Consider the following 23,451-nt stretch of genomic DNA (forward strand, 5'->3'; position numbering starts at 1 on the left):
TACGTAAGCGTGTCATTGTTCAATTGTAAGTGTTTGAAAACGATAGAGTTCGAGTTAAGTATTGAAAAACATTCTACACTCTGATAATAGCATTTCAGTAGTTTAAAGTCATAGTATTCACATGGCGTAATCGCTACATTAAATCTCAAATGTGACTGAAATAAATTATCAGCTAAAACTTTCCCACAGTTGCCATATCTCTCCACAGGTATTGTCTAGCATTATATAACACACATTTTAGTGCAGGCGTTGATACCAACGTCATGGAGCGCCATAACTAATCATCGTCGTTTACTTTCAGTTCGTGGGACGCTACGGGTTGTGTGTGGAATTAAGCAATGGAAGCCTCCCACCTCCCCCCATCCTCTCCTCTTTTCCCAAATAAGAAGACGTTTCTAGAAACAGCTCCACGCGCCCAATTTACACGCTCACACAGTCATAATCTGTATACTTGAGTTTACAATCGTAGTGCCACGTGAAATACTGTTAATGTCGAATGCACACTTCCATATCATACCGTGTAAAATATGGCGTTGTCGAAGTTGTGAGAGTTCGTTGTTGATATAGATCTTGCATAACACATGAATTCTAGCATTTTCAGACCAATGCAGATGCAACAATGCAGATAAATCTCCTACAAGACAGCTTGAAAAGCAGGCCTATGTATAACTTTTGGAGAAACAGTGTATATGACATATGTGAAGGAGGCGCCGAAATACATGGAAACTAATTGTGAAAGAATACAAAAATGCTACAAAATTTAAATATCTGGGTAAAGTAATACATCCAAAAGCTTTGGACAAAGAAGCTAGCTTACAAGGGAAAGGAGATGGCTTTTCAATTAACAAAAAAACCTATATAACAAGAAATCTATTTCCGCAAATGCAAAACCCGGCACTACAACAATTTAATTACACCAGAATGTCTTTATGGTTCAGAATGCCTTTCATTAAATACAGACAAAAATTTTTGTGAAACGTAATTGAATGAAAGGATAATAATCAGGAAAATCTTGGAGTCAAAATATGAAGACGGGAAACTGAAACTAAGAAGCAAGAAAGAAGTCTATGAAAAACTAGAATGAATATTAGACACAATGAGGAAGAGAAGAGTTGTATTCAATGAACACCTAAAGAAGCTTGACGAACAAAGAATAATAAAAAGAATTTTTAACATTTTTGACAGGAATCCGCTAACATGAATGGCGTGGATTAAAGAAGTTAAAGCAGACCTGAGCGAACTGGAAACAACGGAGGAAGAAGTAGGAGAAAGAGAAAAGTTGAGAGAAAATGTAAAAAGTTTGGAGAAAAAGACAAGCGCATTATGAACAGAAGAAAGAAGAGAAAAACATAGACAGAGAATGAAACGCTACTGGAAATAAAGAAAGGAGATAAGAAAGAATACAAGTTACTTCTTGTGGTCCTTAGTAGGCCATACCAATATTAAATAATAAAATAATAGATCAAATGAGTGCAAGCTTGTAGCACACACAATATCATCATTGGCTTTCACTGCTATTTCACCGATTGCTCTGCTAGTAATAGCTCTTTAATTTTAACAGAGCTGTTCTACCAATTAAAGCATTTATAAATTCGTAATCCAGTATAAAAACCAGTTTATTCAGCATCTTGTAGCGTTATAGTTCATTTCTCTTTCTGAAAAATGAAGCTACAAACAAGTATTTTTCGTTATACGTTATTTATCACTCGTTTACTTTCTCTTGCACCTGGAAACTTTCTGAAAATATTATCTGTTGTCAATTAGAGCAATAATTTTTTTCGTTCTCTTTATCTCAGTGTACAACGCTGTAAATTACTACAGAACGGATGTACATACTTTATTACTTTCTTATTAAACTAAAAGCTGTTTGAAACTTTAATAGATAAATCAAGAAATCATAAGCTTCAGTTAAACCGAACCGTGTAATTTCAATCTGATGAAATAACTATTTGACTAAGTGAGCTTTTGACATTAATTTAGCAAAATTACGGCTACACAGTTTTCGTCTATCTTCTACTTTGAGCTGGGTATTATCTTGTATCCTTGTAGACTGCCAAAACTTGGTTCTACAGTGATACTTTCACTATTTCCTTTGAATTACTACTGCACTTCTCTTGCACAGAAAAGACACACGACTGGCAGAACATAACACGAGGCAGACAGCATTAAAGGAAAAGAAGAATTATTACTTATAATGAAACTACGCTTCTTTATTCGTGCGATGAAAACAAAGGCTGCAGCTAATACAGTAGCCATTTGTTTGACCACTAACACAAATCTCTATTTCAAATAACTCTTCTATTAATTCTTAAAATCAGGCAACAATTATTTCCAACCACGATAATGTAGTTAACCACACATTACACAACTTCCTGAGCAAAACATTGGATACAATACAAATACATAATACCTCAGTATTCCCTGACAGACAGAACATAAATGACACACACATACGTATTTCCTTACAATTCTTTTTCAATTGACATAATTTTTATTTTGCTTAATAATTATAATCCAAGTCCTCTGGCCTATTTTAAATAACGGATACATAAATTTACACGAAATTTTGTCGTTGTCTTTTCATATTTGATATACTGTGGCAAAATTTTTGACGTAATGAATGACGTCGTAAGTTACATAAGGCTTTCCGCGAATGATGCTGTTTTATACAAATGAGCCGCAAACGCTACACAACTATAACAAAATTCAGGACGATCTGGAAAGGATCGACGCTTGGGACAGGGATTGACAATAGACCCTCAGTATAAAAAAAAGTAAAGCACTGCGAATAAATAGCCAGAAAGACGCTGACTACACGACTGCAGAACAATCGCTGGAAGCTGTCACATCTCCAAAATGTCACGGAGTATGAGTAAGGAGCGATCTAAGGCGAAACGACCACATAAAACTAATCGACGGCAAGGTAGATGCCAGACTGAGATTCACTGGAAGAATTCTTAGAAAGTGTAGTGTACCCACAAAGAAGGTAACTTACAAAACCCTCGTTCGAATAATACTTGCATATTGTTCGTCAGTCTGGGACCTGTACCAGATACGACTGATAGAGGAAAGAGAAGATCCAAAGAAGAGCAGAGCATTTCGTTACAGGTTCATTCAGTAAGCGCGAAAGTGTCACGGAAATGATCAGTCAGCTCTAGTGATACACTACAAGAGAGGCGTTCTACATAACGGTGTAATTTACTGTTGAAATCCCGAGAGTGTTCGTTCCTACAGGAGTCAACCAATATATTACTCACATCTATGTATATCGATGCAATGTTCCTTCGGACATGGGCGCATCGTTCTTCTTAACAATACAGGCACTGCGATATTGTAGTTATCCACCGATACCAAGCAGTGACTTTCAATTAAAATGTCCCCTGTACGCGAATTACCTAATGTGTGTACGAGTACAGATCATGACGCAGGAACATCGAAGTATGGAAGTTTGGTTCTGGCCGTGGGCTGTGCACAGATAACCAAAACGGTCAAGGTGACCGCTCGCATAAAGCGGGAAATTCGGATTGAGTCCCGATCCAGCATAAATTTTCATTGTCATCATTTCCCTACACAACTGATGGTTTTTCGTATTCACAACTGCGAATACATTTCATATATTTCATGTAGAACACGTATATCTTTCCGTGTGATATCTGATTTCTGTTATTTTATTATGATCGTAATTATTCCTTTTCGAGGCACCGTGATTAGTTGCAGCGATACTCGTGTCTGGGACAAGATTAGAAAAAAATGACGATACTCTAATACCGTACAGACTTCTAGTCTGTCCTCTTAGCCAGTTGCACCAACGCCGCTTGTCGACGGCTGGCATCTCGTATAATATTCAACAAGCCCCTGAAATTTCGAACCTCGATTGCCCGAAAACGCTTGAGAAATTGATCGCACTATACCAGAATTCGTTACATCTGAATATGTACTACAATAGTGCGAAAGCTGAGCAAAATCTGTAGTTCATTGGGTGATTGCTTCCCTTGTGAGGCATTTCGGATGCCTGTCGAATTTGGGGCCCGACACATGTAAGAAAATTATTACAACCACGTTTAAAAACTACATTACCAATGCACTGTGTTGAAATATTGTCGGGTGTGTGTAACAAGGCATGCTTTGTGTGTTGCAGGTGTGCGGGTGCTGTGCAGCAGCATGTGGGTTGACGCCCAGTGCGTCGCCCAAGGCGTCCTCAGTGCTGGCGAGGTAGGCGTAACAACGCCGTTACAGTCTTCTCTTGTATCGTATAATCTGCCATCAGACTATGTTTCCTGCGTGTCAGTAACTATCTAAACTGCTCAAATAAGTTGTATACCACTTGCATTCAGAAATAAGGCAAATAATTGTGGCCACATGCAGAGATTCTGCGTGGCATGAAATCGACAAGTCCTTGGATGGCTTTCCGCAGCTATGTAGCACCAGATGTCTGCGCATGGATCAAGTTGAGAGGTGCCGGCGCTAGCAGTGTATCTGACACTAAATTCTTCTAGAATCTTCATATGAAAATGATGCTCAAAGCCCCCCCCCCCCTTTCCTAACTCCGACTTTTGCTGTTGCATATGGATAAGAAGAAACGCGAACTGACTCTAATCGACCCTGCAAGTGGAGTAGAAAAGAGTTTGGCACCTGCAATAATTTAATTTGATAGAAATTAATTTGATAAATAAGTTTCATTAACGTGGTGAGAAATGAAAGGGTTGCTCTACCGATCTACAGAATGAAAGTTCTGTCCAAAATAACAATTTGATTTATTATGACTAAACTCAAAATAATAAACACAACACATGAAACATTTACAATACGTCAAATTGAATACTCAAATAAATGCTGTGAAGGTGAAGTTGTCCATAAACTAGCTTGTGACATTTATGACCAAGTGGTATGTGGAGCCAATTCCTTGCAACTCAAATCTTAAGAGAAACACCCACCCAACCCAACATTAATTGCTGTTACAGTAGTGAGAACTCATACAATGAACACCCAAGACAGAACCACGTAAGAAAAGACGGGAACATGCGCGCTCTGCTGAGCTCTGATTATCACAGAGCAAAATTCCCTAATCTGCCGGTGCTGCGGACATACTTTACCAAGCTGTCTTCTTAACTGCAAGGACATGATCTGGCGTACCGGAAGCGATGGCTGGTTGCTTCGACGTCCAGTCGTGGTGATGATAATGTCGCGAGTTTAGCCCGAAACTAATTATCCTGGTCATGTTGTTCCAGACTAAAGACTTCCTATCAATACAAATGCGCCTCTGAGGGAGACGAAGAAGGCTCGCTACACAATCACTGATGGTACAGCGAGTGATTTTAACAAGCGAAGTCACACAGTAACTCCGATACAGTCAACTTTAGCCAAAACTGCTCAGGATGGACAACATAGGCTGCTTGTTCGCAGAACGCTCAATTGCCAACTGTACTCGGAAAGTTACGTTGACGTCGAAACTTCAGCAACTTCGTCAAACAGTTACAATTAAATGAAAGTATATTAGACAGCCAATGGAAGGCAGGCTGTCCAGAGCAGCGAGAGCTAAGTCTTGTAACCTACTCCGACCGAAAGTGGGGAGCCGATCCTCTCAAGAGCACCCGTACAAGCCGAACACCGACAGTGGCCGTGGTTAAACGCTCCAATCAGCAACTCGAAAACCGGCGGAAAATTCTACTGTATTGCCGACGGACTACTATTCCACCAATGGAGATACTTGGCGCCAATTTCTGCGCCGATTTTGCTACGTCACAGAGCTATCCCCCGAGCAAGCCAATCACAGTTACGATTTTGCAGAAAACGCGGGAATTTGCCCGCTAAGACTGCCTGGGAACACAAGTCATTCCCACGCCTTACTGGTGGCCCGCCAGGAAGTGTTTTCACTAAGTTTCTGCGAAGTAACGGAATCTCTAGCCCAGCCGCTCCGTCAAGCCCCTGTGGGCGTGTCGGCCCCGCTCTCATGACAGTGTCGGCGTCTGGGAAGCATCCACTCGACTTTTCTCACACCCATCGGCTTAACCCTTTCAAGATCAGCAGTACCTGCCTGTCACCGGACCGCCCGGGTGACGAGACGCTGCGTGTGAAGTCTGCGTGTGAAGGAATAGCAACTTTTCACTACATGCAATTAGAGAGGAAAATCGAATTACTCAGAGTAAGATAGAAATATGAAAGTGGGCTCAGCCACCTCTCAAAGTAATTCCCATAAATTACGAACCTGTGGTCCTGTTCTCACCCTGTAAGATGCCATTGATGTCGAGGAAGACATCAGCACAAAGCAATGTAGGTGGTCCACAATAAAATTCACGTAGTCCGCCGCTGTCATTGTGCCTTCGAAAACTACCGTAAGTCCCATGACAGCCCAGGTGAATATTCCCCATAACATAACACTGTTCGCACAGGCCCACATCTGCTGCGCGGTGCATCTTTCGAGAAGCCGTTCGACTGGATGATGTTGTATCCGGACCCAACAATCTATCTGGTACAACAATCAACGTTATTCATCTAACCAGGCTACACATTTCCATTGATCGAATGGTTAATATCGATGATTCTGTGCCCACTGTAATCTTAATTGACAATCTCGTTGGTCAACACCGGAACACGTACGATTGTCTGCAGTGGAGCTTCAGTTCAACAATGTGCACTGAAAGGTGTGCTCTGAAACACTTGTGGCTGCACCAGCATTCTACTCTGCCCTCTGATCTGCCACATATCGTCGTTCTGCTAAACAGAGCAGGCAAACCTGCCACTTCCACATTCTGTAACGAGGTGCGGACATCCAGCAGCTTGTCACCCACCCCACTTCAGTCACTTCACCGTCCTTCAACCACTTTCCTTAGGTTCTCAGAACAGTAGCATACGAACAACCGACCGTTTATTTCTTTTTCGAGACGTTTTTTCCCAGGTGGCAGTCCATAACAATCTCCCCCTTATCAAAGTAGCTTATGTCAGTGGATTTCCCTTTTGCAGCCACTATCATCCCTAGATCGAGTCCCAATTCGTCTCTGCTCGCTTACGAACTTTCGTTAGAGCTTTACATGCTCGCAATCCCACCATGTGACATTCAGTCTCTCAGTGAGCTGTGGTCAGAAGGTTCTCCCTAACCATCGTATATGCGAAAGTGTGCGCACTTAGATGCAAATGAAGCAGGAACTGAAAGTACAAGCCATGTTGTTCTGGTCTTCAGTCGAAGACTGATCCGTTGCAGCTGTCCACGCTAGTCCATCCTACGCAAGTCTCTTCATATCTGCATAACTGCTGCAACCAGCATCCATTTCTCTTGTTTACCGTAGTCAGACCTTGGTATACTTCCAAAGTTTTACCTTCCACCCTTCCCTCTATTAATAAATTGACAATCCCTTCAAGCCTCAGGATGTGTCCTACCAACTGATTCATTATTTTAGTGTACGTGTGGCACAAATTTATTTACAACCCAATTCAATTCACGACAATCTATCCGATCTACCTTTGTAATATTCTACACTCTTCTGTACCATACCATTTCGAAGGCTTCTATTCTCTTCTTGTCTCAACTATTTATCGTTCACTTACACTTATAATCGATGTTAATAAATTTCGCTTTTTGAGAACCTGTGAGGTGCCTCTTACGTGAGGAAGACATTTTTACCAGTTTTAATAAATTATCGTCTCTTATTGATGTATTCACGATAGTTAGGAAGTGCTGTAATCCGTAGCCGGCCATGAGTCGGAGAGCATTTCCCACGCTGGCTGGTTAGGTGACGAAGCGACCATATGTCGTGCGTAGTGGGGTGGGGCTCAGCGCTGGACGGTAACAACAATCGTCAGCCTGGGAAAGATACATGACGGGAAGTACCGCCATCTTGGCACCAAAGTCACCGATTTTGTTTATTTATATTTAATAATTAAGTCATTTATGACAACATGAATACTGGGAGGGGCCTCTGGATGTTTAAAACTATTTATCATAATTTTGCCACGTTAAAATTCACACCAGTTCATTAACAAATGCATATCTTAATAAGTACGAACTTGATCGGAAATCCACGAACTGTGACGAAACTAGTAAGAGATACGAACTGCGCGCCAAAGTCGCTAGTCGGCGTTAAGAGCTCTTCCTGTCTTGTTCGATGGTAGTCATGCTCTCGGTTACGAGTAGTTTACGACATGAGTGTTTCATTATTGATCTAATAGGAATAAAGGTGATATTACGGCATTCTGAACGCTAATTTCGAGGAAATAGATACCCCAAAGTTGATCGACAGCGATTTCAGATAATTAGCTTCCACCGACAGAGACATCCAATGCGCCAATGAAGAATCTGCACGGGACGACATTTACGAGAGCTGCACCGCGCACACGTAGGAGGAAATCCGACGACACGACCCACCAAGGCGGATCAAGGAAGGTCCGACTTACACTCGCAAATTCCGGGTTATGCTGACCAGTTATACTATACGTCACATACACCACCCTCTACGGACTCGCGGCTAAGCTAATAACAACATCAGTTCAGAAGCGAGGGGATCTTGCAAACCCCATTTCCTTTTCTGTACCCAGTCTGCATTTAATATTGTCCATACATTGACATTCGCCACATATTTTGCTGCCCAAATAGCAAAAATCTTCTACTATTTTTAGTGTCTCGTTTCCTAATCTGAATCAATCCGCACCGTCAGATTTAAACTGACGGATTTCCGTTACCCTTTCGCTATTTTTGTTGCTCGTTAGGTGTTTTAACGATGTTAGCCATTCTGTTCAACTAACATTTCAAGTTCTCCTCCGTCTCTCACATAATTACAGAGAAACAATTATCGAATTATATGAAATAAAATCGTCATAACTTCTGAACGGTTTGCCTTAGGACGTTCAGACTGCGTGGTTGGCCGCGGAACATGATGGGAATTAGTATTCGCTGTATGGTTTAGCACAGCGATGAAGTCCACATTCATTTGGATGGGTTCTTCGATAAGCAAAATTGGCGTATTTGGGGGACTGAGAATCCACATTTCACGGTCGATAAGTCTCTTCACTTTCAACAGGTGATTGTGTGGTGTACAATGTCCAATCAGAACATATTCGGTGCGATATTCCTTGATGGCTTAGTGCCTACCGAACGGTACGTGAAGGTTTTGGAAGATGATTTCATTCCCATTATCCAAAGTGACCCTGATTTCGACAAGATGTGGTTCATCAAAGACGGAGCTCGATCCCATTGAATCAGGAGAGTGTCTGATGTCCTGGAGGAGCACTTTGGGAGCCGCATTCTGGCTCTGGAGTACCCAGAGGCCACTGGCATGGGCCTCGATTAGCCACCATATTTTCCAGATCCAAACACATGCGAGTCCTTTTTCTTGAGTTATATTAAAGACAAGGTGGGCAGAAACAACCCCAGAGCCATTGCTGAGCTGAAAACAGTCATTCAGGAGGTCATCGACAGCATCGATGTTCCGACACTTCAGCGGGTCATGCAAACTTTCGTGCCACAGCATCGCCGATGATGGCAGGCGTATCTAACATCTCATAACCTAAATATGTAGTATGTGTAGTGACGTTAACATTTTGAATAAAGTGTGTGTACGCCGTAGTTTGTAACTAATTTACGTTTTTCTTCATATGATTCAATAATTGCCACCTTGTATATGTCATCGCAAACCTCCAAGTTTTTATTTCTTCTCGCAAAACTTTAATCCCCTTTACAAATTTCTCCGTATTTTCCTTTATTTATTGCTCAGTGTACAGACTGAATTATATCTGGGACAATCTACAACCCTCACTCACTCCCTTCTAAGCTTCCATTCACGTCCTTCGACTTCTACAACTGCAATTTGGTGTTCATTCAAGTTGTAGATAACCTTTTCCTCCTTGTAATTTTCCATGCTGCCTTCAGGATTTAAGAGAGTGTATTCCAGTCAACATTGTCAAAAATGGTTTCTAAACTTAGAAATACTGTAAACATAGGATTGCCTTTCTTCAGTCTGTCCTCTAAGGCGAGCCGTAGGGTCGGCGTTGCTTCTACGAGTCTTTCTAGACTTCGGTAAATAATAGGTGTCAGTATTTTGCAACCATCATTTATTAAGCTGATGGCTCGTTAATACTCACACTTGTCTGCCCTGGCCGGCCGGTGTGGCCGAGCGGTTCTAGGCGCTACAGTCTGGAACCGCGCGACCGCTACGGTCGCAGGTTCGAATCCTGCCTCGGGCATGGATGTGTGTGATGTCCTTAGGTTAGGTAGGTTTAAGTAGTTCTAAGTTCTAGGGGACTGATGACCAAAGAAGTTAAGTCCCATAGTGCTCAGAGCCATTTGAACCATTTTTGTCTGCCCTGCCTTCTGAAACAAAACACGGTTTGCTTAGAAATAGAATTAAAAAATAATCAAAATTAAGGCATCCTGTTGGAAAGTGCCATCAGTGAAGTAAGAAACTGCTGCTTGAAAACATTCGTTACCGTGTTACCCCACCGCGTAATTTTCAATATGCTTGTATACTCTTTGGCATGCTATCCATTTGATGGTAGAGCTGTTGCTGCTCAAGTCTGTACCCCTCTTCGACTGTGGCACTCCTGGGATCATCCAGTGTGTGAAAGAAGTTCCACAACGATTCACAGCAAATTTCAATTGCTCTCAAACATTATCAGTAGCGTTCATTTTAGCAGATACTCCAGGACATTCTATTCGGTTAATTCCTTCCTACTAGAGAGAGGTATTTACGAAGTGGGTGCCGTTTCTCGTAAATTATTGCCTTTAAAGACAAACTCATCACTGGAATGTTTGCCGCATGGCTGGACAATAGGTTTGAGGATCCTGTCTGACCTTGACAGCTCTCAAATTGCTTCTGATAATGATGAGAGGTGTCCGACATACGTACGTGATAGCAGCGCAAAACGTAACTGACCCGCCTCCCTGTTGAACCTTGGCCGCATGCCTGTGACGTACTTTGCCCCATTGATACATTTCTGCGACGATAAACGGGAGTAGGAAAAATCTTGCACTCGTCGGTGGAGAGAACCCAGCGTCGTTAATCCGGGATCCATTCCAGGTGTTCCCTTCCCATTTTCTTCGAGTACTACAGTTCTGTGTGGTTTATACTGTTATTTCTAACGGGTCGAGTGGAACGGTTGCATACTGTCTGGATCAACGTCGTCCATACTCTCGCCTCCGAAATGCGACACGCTGTTCTGTTGCGTTATCCCATGAGCCATAATTCAGAGGCAGGAGTCATCTGCTACAGATGCTGACCGCGGTTGACCACTATTAGGCAGATCATCAGCTATTTGTGTCTCACGGTAGCGGCTGGATGTTTGAATGACTTCGCTCTTTGTTGTATACCAATTCGGCAGGCAACTACCCGTGCCGGCCGCCCTTCTTGCAGTTGTCTGATACAGCGTTCACCGATTAAGGCTGGATCGACTCTCTGAGGCGTGGTCATAAAATGAACTGTGTTCACAAAGCGCATTATCCTGCCCACTACCTGAGGTATACTGTCCCTTTTTCATCTACATCTACACTTCGCAAGTCCGTAAGCCATCTTATTGTGTGTTGCGGAGGGTATTTTGTGTACCACTGCTACTTTCACTTTTCCTGTACCGCTAGCGAATAGTCCATGGGAGAAATTATTGTTGGTAAATCTCCAGGTTAGCTTGAAAAACTCTAATTTTACCTTCATGTTCTTTCCGCGAGATATAGATAGATGGAACCAATATATTGGTCGACACTTATACAAACGTGCGCTCTCTGAATTTTAACAACAAATTACACTCTGATGCTAAACGCCTCTCTTTTAGCACCTGCCACTAGAGCTGACTGAGCACTTCCGTGATGCTTTCCCGCTTGCTAAACGAGCCTGTAACAAAATGTACTGCTCTTCTTCGAATTTTCTCTTTCGTCTGTCAGTCGTATCTGGTCCAGGTCCCAGACTAACGAACAATATTCAGGTATTATTTGAAGGAAGGTTTGGCAAGCTACCTCCTTTGGGTGTGCACTACACTTACTAAGGATTCTTCCAGTGAATCTCAATCTGGCATCTGCCTTACTTGAGATTAGTTTTACACAGTCGTTTCATTTTAAATTTCTCCGTCCCCATGTTGTTGAAGTTGTTGTGGCCTTCAGTCTGAACACTGATTTGATGAGGCTCTCCATGCTATTCTATCCTGTGCAAGTCTCTTCATCCCCGAATCGCTACTACGACTTACATCCTTCTGAATCTGCTTACTGTATTCACCTCTTGGTCTGCCTCTACGATTTTTACCCCTCACACTTCCCTCCAGTACGAAGTTGGTAATCCCTTTGTGAGTTAAGGAGCACTGCGCTCTCATTTAAACATATGGCCGAAACAGTCGACCTTCAGCAATTGTGAAATGAACCCTGTCGTCCAGAACCGGGTGCCACAATGGGTGCAGATTCACCTTGAGATGGGGAAACTCACAGGTGTCTATTGTCTATTGAGGACTAAGCGCTGTACTGTACGAGTTTTTTTTTTTTTTTGTCATCAGCCTGCTGACTGGTTTGATGCGGCCCGCCACGAATTCCTTTCCTGTGCTAACCTCTTCATCTCAGACTAGCACTTGCAGCCTACGTCCTCAATTATTTGCTTGACGTATTCCAATCTCTGTCTCCCTCTACAGTTTTTGCCCTCTACAGCTCCCTCTAGTACCATGGAAGTCATTCCCTCATGTCTTAGCAGATGTCCTATCATCCTGTCCCTTCTCCTTATCAGTGTTTTCCACATATTCCTTTCTTCTCCGATTCTGCGTAGAACCTCCTCATTCCTTACCTTATCAGTCTACCTAATTTTCAACATTCGTCTATAGCACCACATCTCAAATGCTTCGATTCTCTTCTGTTCCGGTTTTCCCAGTCCATGTTTCACTACCATACAATGCTGTACTCCAGACGTACATCCTCAGAAATTTCTTCCTCAAATTAAGGCCGGTATTTGATATTAGTAGACTTCTCTTGGCCAGAAATGCATTTTTTGCCATAGCGAGTCTGCTTTCGATGTCCTCCTTGCTCCGTCCGTCATTGGTTATTTTACTGCCTAGGTAGCAGAATTCCTTAACTTCATTGACTTCGTGACCATCAATCCTGATGTTAAGTTTCTCGCTGTTCTCATTTCTACTACTTCTCATTACCTTCGTCTTTCTCCGATTTACTCTCAAACCATACTGTGTACTCATTAGACTGTTCATTCCGTTCAGCAGATCATTTAATTCTTCTTCACTTTCACTCAGGATAGCAATGTCATCAGCGAATCGTATCATTGATATCCTCTCACCTTGTATTTTAATTCCACTCCTGAACCTTTCTTTTATTTCCATCATTTCTTCCTCGATGTACAGATTGAAGAGTAGGGGAGAAAGATACAGCCTTGTCTTACACCCTTCTTAATACGAGCACTTCGTTCTTGATCGTCCACTCTTATTATTCCCTCTTGGTTGTTGTACATATTGTATATGACCCGTCTCTCCCTATAGCTTACCCCTACTTGTTTCAGAATCTCGAACAGCTTGCACCATTTTATATTGTCGAACGCTTTTTCCGGGTCGACAAATCCTATGAAAGTTTCTTGATTTTTCTGTAGCCTTGCTTCCATTATTAGCCGTAACGTCAGAATTGCCTCTCTCGTCCCTTTACTTTTCCTAAAACCAAACTGATCGTCACCTACCGCATTCTCAATTTTTTTTTCTATTCTTCTGTATATTATTCTTGTAAGCAGCTTCGATGCATGAGCTGTTAAGCTGATTGTGCGATAATTCTCGCACTTGTCAGCTCTTGCCGTCTTCGGAATTGTGTGGATGATGCTTTTCCGAAAGTCAGATGGTATATCGCCAGACTCATATATTCTACACACCAACGTGAATAGTCGTTTTGTTGCCACTTCCCCCAATGATTTTAGAAATTCTGATGGAATGTTATCTATCCTTTCTGCCTTATTTGACCGTAAGTCCTCCAAAGCTCTTTTAAATTCCGATTCTAATACTGGATCCCCTATCTCTTCTAAATCGACTCCTGTTTCTTCTTCTATCACATCAGACAAATCTTCACCCTCATAGAGGCTTTCAGTGCATTCTTTCCACCTATCTGCTCTCTCCTCTGCATTTAACAGTGGAATTCCCGTTTCACTCTTAATGTTACCACCGTTGTTTTTAATGTCACCAAAGGTTGTTTTGACTTTCCTGTATGCTGAGTCTGTCCTTCCGACAATCGTATCTTTTTCGATGTCTTCACATTTTCCTGCAGCCATTTCGTCTTAGCTTCCCTACACTTCCTATTTATTTCATTCCTCAGCGACTTGTATTTCTGTATTCCTGATTTTCCCGGAACATATTTGTACTTCCTCCTTCCATCAATCAACTGAAGTATTTCTTCTGTTACCCATGGTTTCTTCGCAGCTACCTTCTCTGTACCTATGTTTTCCTTCCCAACTTATGTGATGGCCCTTTTTAAAGATGTCCATTCCTCTTCAACTGTACTGACTACTGCGCTATTCCTTATTGCTGTATCTATAGCGTTAGAGAACTTCAAACGTATCTCGTCATTCCTTAGTACTTACGTATCCCACTTCTTTGCGTATTGATTCTTCCTGACTAATGTCTTGAACTTCAGCCTACTCTTCATCACTACAATATTGTGATCTGAGTCTATATCTGCTCCTGGGTACGCCTTACTATCCAGTATCTGATTTCGGAATCTCTGTCTGACCATGGTGTAATCTAATTGAAATCTTCCCGTATCTCCCGGCCTTTTCCAAGTATACCTCCTCCTCTTGTGATTCTTGAACAGGGTATTCGCAATTACTAGCTGAAACTTGTTACAGAACTCAATTAGTCTTTCTCCTCTTTCATTCCTTGTCCCAAGCCCATATTCTCCTGTAACCTTTTCTTCTACTCCTTCCCCTACAACTGAATTCCAGTCGCCCATGACTATTAGATTTTCGTCCCCCTTTACATACTGCATTACCCTTTCAATATCCTCATACTCTTTCTCTATCTGTTCATCTTCAGCTTTCGACGTCGGCATGTATACCTGAACTATTGTTGTCGGTGTTGGTCTGCTGTCGATTCTGATTAAAAAAAACCGGTCAGTGAACTGTTCACAGTAACACACCCTCTGCCCTACCTTCCTATTCATAATGAATCCTACACCTGTTACACCATTTTCTGCTGCTGTTGATATTACCCAAAACTCATCTGACCAGAAATCCTTGTCTTCCTTCCACTTCACTTCACTGACCCTTACTATATCTAGATTGAGCCTTTGCATTTCCCTTTTCAGATTTTCTAGTTTCCCTACCTCGTTGAAGCTTCTGACATTCCACGCCCCGACTCGTAGAACGTTATCCTTTCGTAGATTATTCAATCTTTTTCTCATCGTAACCTCCCCCTTGGCAGTCCCCTCCCGGAGATCCGAATGGGGGACTATTCCGGAATCTTTTGCCAATGGAGAGATCATCATGACACTTCTTCAAATACAGGCCACATGTCCTGTGGATACGCGTTACGTGTCTTTAATGCAGTGGTTTCCATTGCCTTCTGCATCCTCATGTCGTTGATCATTGCTGATTCTTCCGCCTTTAGGGGCAATTTCCCACCCCTAGGACAAGAGAGTGCCCTGAACCTCTATCCGCTCCTCCCCCCTCTTTGACAAGGCCGTTGGCAGAATGAGGCTGACTTATTATGCCGGAAGTCTTCGGCCGCCAATGCTGATTATTTATCAAAATTTAGGCAGTGGCGGGGATCGAACCCCGGACCGAAGGAGACGTAACAGTGTTAAATATGGCGGTCCTAAGATCGGCCATAAAGGAAAACATTTATGAAAACTATTTAATTCTGTAGTAATGCAGGGAATGAAGCCACAGTAATTTTAATCTGCCATCCTCTATAAATTTTCATGGTGATCCCAATAGAACTTGAGTATTGATCATATCTATAATAGTTAGGATTTACTGTTCAAGTGAAATTAACAAGTTTTGTAACAAAGACGTGAATGCTAAAATATGAACACTTAGGTCGATCTTAACGATCGACATTTCATATAGAAGCGCATCATGAGAATGACAAACTTTGTAAATATCAACTCTTTAAGTTTGTTTAAAAGATATAGTAAATTTAAATTATCAGTATTTTTAGTTAAGCATCAGATCATCATTTCCTCCACACAAAACACATTGAACTATGACAGCATGACACCTTATTGAATCATTAGGTAACAGAATATTTGTTGTAAAGTTTAGTGCATGATAGTTACTTTCGTTCTTTATTTATTTATCAGAAAGCACATTGGTGCAAGGCTACTGGCCGTGACATACAAAGTTAAGAGGGAAATTGTATTGGTTTTATGTAAAAGAATTTAACAATGGATATTATTGTTACTTTATTTAGAACGTGAAAGTGGTCAAGCTTTAAATCAGACTAAGAACAGCCGACCAATTGCAAAGGATAAAGTAATCTTTACCTAGGTTTCAATAGATATAAATCTATCTTCTTCAGAAGATACCTGGGGACAATGAACATCGTAATATATATTAAGGTATGAAACATGAGTCAAGAATAAAGTTTGACATATATTAGGAAAATATTGTATTACAAGATGTGAGAAAGATTCTTGGTACTTACAATATTATAACGGCATGAAGTGATATGTCCTTATCGTTTAGGCAAACATCTGCATAGTTACATTAATCATATAAAATATAGCCCTGACACCAGGGTTTGTCAAACAAATAAAATAGGTACATAGAAGTTGCAGAGCGCCTAAGCGACTGAGTAAAATCGGCCAGCGTAGTAGCACAGCGGCCAGGGCAGGTGGCGCTCATGTCGCGAACTATGTGCCGATAGGCGTACTGAAGTAACATTTGAAACATCAATTTTAAATGCGTTCTTAAATAGAGTGATAATAAATAAATTGGCAAGCATTTGACACTCCCGTTATGACATTGTGGGAGGTATAGGAACAATAACGTAGATACATACATCAAAAAGACAGGTGGCGCTTCCGCCGTGAGTTACATGCAGTGGTCTATATAGCCAAAATATAAAGTTATATTACCATATAAGTGAAGCCCATAGAACGTATATAAGTCAAACCATCAAGAACAATCAATAATGGCTTTTAAGAAATTACGAGACCTGGTCTACAATCCAGTTACTACGTAATAAAGAATAAGAGAAAATTACATGAGGGCCGCTGTAGTGGCAGCCATATATCGTGAAAAGAACACATTATATAAACGATAGTAAACTGGAGGATTTGAAAGTGCATTATAGCTTCCTGAGGAAATAGACTACTGAGGTTACTAACATTAATGTCATATATTACACAGTATGGGTTTAAAGCCTTCGAAAAATTGTTTACAGGCAAGGTTCAACTGATCATTCAGAATATTGCCGTCTTTGAGTTCTAGATGTTTAAAAATAAATAGCTCTTCCCACAGATCTAGTCTCCGTCCTTTGACCTGTCTATGTAGGATAACCGTGTCTTCTAACTGTTTAGGCGTGTGCCCAGTTAACAAGAGGTGTTCAGCAAAGGTAGAGTTGCGAATATTCGTTCCTTTTTTACCTAACAGATGTTCTTTATATCGTGTTTTCACAGCTCTGCCGGTTTGACCAATATAATAAGAGGGGCAGTTATCACAGGTTAGCTTGTAAATACCTGAATTAGAAAACCAATCGCTGGCAATCTCTACTGACTGTACAAGATTTCTTTTTAAACTGTTATCTGTAGAAAAGGAGACGTTACAGTTATATTTTTTATTCAGAAGACGTTTAATCCTATACGATAGGTTACCCAGGAAAGGGATGGAAATAAATTTTTTAGTTTCTGTGGTATCCGTGGGGAGAATATTTCTCAAAGTCGAACATTTTTGGGAGATTTTCTTATTGAGCAGGTAATCGATCATATTCTGGTTATACCCATTATAAACCGCAATCGCTTTGATGACATTCAATTCCTTTTTTTGATCCGCAGGTGATAAAGGAGTGGTTACCATTCGGTGAATGGCGGAATGAAAAAATGCCAATTTATGAGCTTTTGGATGGGTTGAGTCAGCAGGAATGACATTATCAGAGTATGTTTCCTTGCGGAAGATATTAAAATGGAAGGAATTATCTACTATAGAAATTGTTAAATCGAGAAAATTAAGTTCACGTTTATCATTTTGAAGTTCTTTTGTGAAGGAAATTTTTTCATGTAAACCGTTGAAAGTGTTAAAGAGATGCTCTAACTCATGATCAGTGCCATCAAAAGCAATGAAAATGTCATCAACATACCGTGCATAATAGCGGATTTTGTGGCATAATTCTGAACTTGAATTGAAGAACGTTGTTTCTAGGGCGTTAATGAAAACCTCTGCTAGAATACCGGCGAGGGGGCTACCCATTGCTAGACCATCTGGTTGTACATACATTTTCCCGTTAAATGTGAAGTAATTGTATTTTAAAATGACCTTGAGCAAACCAATGAGTTCGGCAATCTGAGTTTCACTTAATTTTTTGTGTTTAAGAAGATTCTCTTTTACAAGGTCTATGGTTTCATCAACCGGAACATTTGTGTAAAGGCTGACGATGTCAAAGGACACCAGTCTAGTGTCAGGTGTACAACTTATAGATTGAATATTGTGAATTAATTCCTTACTGTTTTTTACAGAAAAATTATTTTCAAAAGTGAAAGCATCTTTAATTTTAAAATGGAGGCGCCTAGCAAGTGTGTGATGTGGACTGCCTATACCATTCACTATAGGGCGGATCGGGTGATTTTGTTTATGCAGTTTAAACTGGCTTCTAAGCACTGGTGGTTTAGGGTTCATATTTATAAGCCCTTTCTTTTGGAACTTATTGAACAAGCTAACGGAATTCGTTAAAGTACGCCGGATTTCATTTTGCAGTTAAGTAGTAGGATCTACAGTAACCTCAGTGATGTCTATGTACCTATTTTATTTGTTTGACAAACCCTGGTGTCAGGGCTATATTTTATATGATTAATGTAACTATGCAGATGTTTGCCTAAACGATAAGGACATATCACTTCATGCCGTTATAATATTGTAAGTACCAAGAATCTTTCTCACATCTTGTAATACAATATTTTCCTAATATATGTCAAACTTTATTCTTGACTCATGTTTCATACCTTAATATATATTACGATGTTCATTGTCCCCAGGTATCTTCTGAAGAAGATAGATTTATATCTATTGAAACCTAGGTAAAGATTACTTTATCCTTTGCAATTGGTCGGCTGTTCTTAGTCTGATTTACGTGGAACCATTGCTGCAGCGCAGCTATGTTTAAAATACTGGTCAAGCTTTGATTATTTAAATATATTAGAATGTAAAATAATGTAGAATAAGCTGTAGACAATCAGATGGACGGCTTCAGGAAAGGTAACTGCCCCAGTCAGTTGAGCGAGGATATTCAGCACACAGTTAAATGCGGCTGGAGAGGAGCAGAGACAGTACTGGTGCATTTCGGCTCGAGACACCAATGGATACAGTACGGGTGGAGATGCGAAAGCGGACGGTCGGTCTTTAGGCAGCTAGGAAGTGAAACGACCTAGAAAATTTCGCGTTGTCTGGTATTGCGGGATTTAGTATCTCAGCGGTGAGCAGCCGCGAGCCTGGTGTGAGGTGGACTGTTGGACTCTTAATTCACGGTGAGATTGTGAATGATCGAACTGTGTCAAATGGATATGCGCTCGAGTGTAATAGAAATTCTGAAACGACCACTTTCTCTATTATTTTGCTTTCTTAATAAACATTATTCTAATCAAATCGCAGCTATGTGGCCTACATCATTTATGGGTCGTTAATTTAGTTCCCGATATTATTATTATTGTTATTATATGTTAAATTAACTTTTCTATTTCGCAAACTTGCCATCAGCCAGACAATTTAACCAAAAGGTCACAAGTGCGTAATTTAGGGCGTGTAATGCGACACGTGCGGTTAAACCCCTAGACGAGTTTGAGACAAGACATTTCGACGAAGAGGAACCGCATGTGAACCCGAACATCTTTGGGATGTTAGCTCGTACCTTCATACCTCAGAATGTATCCTGTCTACCAATCCCTTCTTCAAGTCAGGTTGCCCAATAATTTTCTTTTTTCCCCAATTTTATTCAGTACCTCCTCCTTAGCTAGGTGACCTACCCAGCTAACATAGAGCGTTCTTCTGTAGCACCACATTTCAAATGCTTCTGTTCTCTTCTTGTCAAAACTGTTAATCGTCTCCGTTTCTCTTACATACATGGCTACGCTCCAAACAAATACTTTCACAAAATACTTCCTAATACTTAAATCCATATTCACTGTTAATAAAATTTCTCTTCTTCAGAAATGCTTTTCTTGAGATTGCCAGTCTATATTTTATATCCCCTCTATTTCTACCGTCATCGGTTATTTTACTGCTCAAATAGCAAAAGTTATCTACTACTTTAAGTGTCTCGTTTCCTGAACTAATTCCCTCTGCTTTATCTGATTTAATTCGACCAGGTTCCATTATCCTTGTTTTGATTTTGTTGATGTTCATCTTATATCCTCCTTTTAAGACACTGTCCGTTCCGTTCAACTGCTCTTCCAAGCCCTATGCTGTGTCTGACAGAATTGTATCATCATAGGCGTACTTCGTTATTTCTTCTCCCTGAACTTTAATTCCTTCTCAGAATTTTTGTTTTCCTTTACTGCTTACTCAGTGTACAGTTTGAATAACATCAGGGATAGGTTACAACCCTGTTTCACTCCCTTCTCACTCGTTGCTTCTTCTTCATGCCCCTCGACTCTTATAAATATCGTTTGATTTCTGTACAAGTTGTATGTAGCCTTTCTCTCCCTATATTTTACCCGTGCTACCTTTAGAATTTCAGAGAAAGTATTCCAGTCAACATCATCAAAACTTTACTCTTAGTCTACAAATGACATAAACGTTGGTTTGCCTTTCCTCAACCTATGTTCTAAGATAACTCGTAGTGACAGTACTGCCTCGAGTGTGCCAAAGTTTCTCCGAAATCCAAACTGATCTTACCCGAGGTCAGCTTCTACCAATTTTTCCATTGCTGTCTAAAGAATTCATGTTAGCATTTCGCAGCCATGACTTATTAAACTGATAGTTCGGTAATATTCACACCCGTCATCATCAGCTTTTCTTGGAACTGGAATGTTACATTCCTCTTGAAGTCTTAGAGTATTTCTCCTGTCTCGTATATCTTGCACACCAGATGGAAGTGTTTTGTCGTGGCTGGCTACCCCAAAGCTATCAATAGGTCTGACGAAATGTCATCTACTGCTTGGGCCTTGTTTCGACTTAGGTCTTTCAGTGCTGTATCAAATTCTTCTCGCAGTATCACGTCTCCCATCTCATCCTCATCTACGTCCTTTTCCATTTATGTAATATTGCTTGCAAGTTCATCACCTTTGTACAGACCTTCTATATACACTCCTTCCACCTTTCAGCTTTTCCTTCTTTGCTTAGGACTGGTGTTCCATCTGAGCTCTTGATATTCATATAGCTGCTACACTTTTCTCCAAATGTCTCTTTAATTTTCCTGTAACCAGCATCCGTCTTTCCCGTAGTGATACATGCTTCTAAATCCTTACATTTGTCCTCCAGCCATTCCTGCTTAGGCATTTTGCACTTCCTGTCAGTCTCATTTTTAGACGTTTATATTCCATTTTGCCTGCTTCATTTGCTGCATTTTTATATCTCCTCTTTTCATCAGTTAATTTCATTATCTCCTCTGTCATCCAAGGCTTTCTACTAGGCCCTGTCTTTTTTCCTATTTAATCCTCAGCTGCCTTAACTATTTCGTCTCTCAAATCTACCCATTCGTGTTCTATTGTATTCTTTTCCCTGTTCTAGTCAATCGTTCCCTAATGCTTCCTCTCAAACTCTCAACAAATCTCGGTTCTCTAAACTTATCCAGTTACCATCTCCTTAATATCCTACCTATTTGCTATTTCTTTACTTTACTGTGGTCAGAGTCCACATCTCCCTCTGGAAATGTCTTACAATTTAAAATCTGGTTCCGAAATCTCTGTCTTATTATATAATCAATCTAAAACCTTCCAGTGTCTCCAGGTCTCTTCCACGTACACTATCTTCTTTCATGATTCCTAATCCATACGTTAGCGATGATTAAATTGTGCTCTGTGAAAAATTCTACCAGGCGGCTTTCTCTTTCATTCCTTTCCCCCAGTCCATATTCACCTACTATTTTTGCTTCTCTTCCTTTTCCTACTATCGAATTCCACTTCCCCTTAACTATAACATTTTCGTCTCCCTTAACTATCCAAACAGTTTCCTTTGTCTCATCACATATTTCTTCAATTTCTCCATCTGCGGAGCTAGTTGACATATAAATTTGTACTACTCTGGTGGGCGTGTGTTTCGTATCTATCTTGACTACTATAATGCAATCACTATGCTGTTCATAGTAGGTTACCCGTATTGTTGTTTTCTTATTCATTGCCCCTATTTGATTTTGTATTTAAAACCCTGTCGCCACCCGACCTGAATTCCTGTTGCTACTGCCGCTTAACTTCACTAATTCCTACTATATCCAACTTCAACCTATCTGTTTCCCTTTTTAAATTTTCTAACCTACTTGCCGAATTAAGGGGTCTATTCATTCCATGCTCCGATCCGTAGAATGCCAGATTTATTTCTCCTGAATAGTCCCCGTCCCCATATTCCTAGATAACTTATGTATGCCAGCCGCTGTGGGCGAGCGGTTATAGGTGCTTCAGTCTGGAACCGCGCGAAAGCTACGGTCGCAAGTTCGAATCTTGCCTCGGGCATGGTTGTGTGTGATGTCCTTAGGTTAGTTAGGTTTAAGTAGTTCTAAGTTCTAGGGGACTGATGACCTCAGACGTTGAGTCCCATAGTGCTCAGAGCCATTTTGAACCAGCTTAATGTATGTGAGTGCTCCCAGTGATCGTTCTGCATTCACGTAATCATACACTAATCGATCTTTCTTCCTATTTATTCTCAATACGTGACATTCACTTATGCTGAGAGTCTACAGTCATTCCCCGCACCTAGCGTCGATTATCTGCAAGACTACTTACACTTTGCTATAATTTTATTTACTATACAGTTGGCTATAGGTGAGATTTCCTGTGGTGACAGCTGTATTGATAAAAAGAGGATACAAAAAAGCTGCACAGGTCACAAGGAGGGTGCAAAATATTTTTTGAGGAGTTCATTTTGAGCTTGGCATTGTGTTATTTTATCCACGTTTCTTCCGCAGGCGTCAACTGAGGCGTCATCAGGCGAAGAAGACGATCCTGGCGGCAGTACCAGCGCCATGGTGGAAACAGCAGCGGTAAGTATCCTTGATAAGTAGAGAATTTTGCCTAGTAATCACAAAAATTTAGTGTAGTTTAGCATGCTACTCATAGCAGGTACCCAATTTAAAATGGTTCACTCGCTCACAGAAAATTTATTTCGTGTCGGCCCACAACCTCTCCCCTTCCTTATTCCTTATCAAACCACA

The 23,451-nt window shown here is 40.9% G+C and overlaps 1 long non-coding RNA gene across 1 annotated transcript in view; it reads left to right on the plus strand.

The window, feature by feature from the left end:
• LOC124723209 overlaps positions 1-23,451 on the plus strand; it is a 184,248-nt gene that overhangs the window by 120,165 nt on the left and 40,632 nt on the right. Inside the window, exons 2-3 of the long non-coding RNA XR_007006538.1 lie at positions 4,139-4,212; positions 23,206-23,280. This is a non-coding gene — a long non-coding RNA (uncharacterized LOC124723209). The remainder of the gene's footprint in view (positions 1-4,138; positions 4,213-23,205; positions 23,281-23,451) is intronic.

The sequence above is a fragment of the Schistocerca piceifrons genome, chromosome X (genome assembly GCF_021461385.2).
Source record: "Schistocerca piceifrons isolate TAMUIC-IGC-003096 chromosome X, iqSchPice1.1, whole genome shotgun sequence".
Classification (NCBI taxonomy): domain Eukaryota; kingdom Metazoa; phylum Arthropoda; class Insecta; order Orthoptera; family Acrididae; genus Schistocerca; species Schistocerca piceifrons.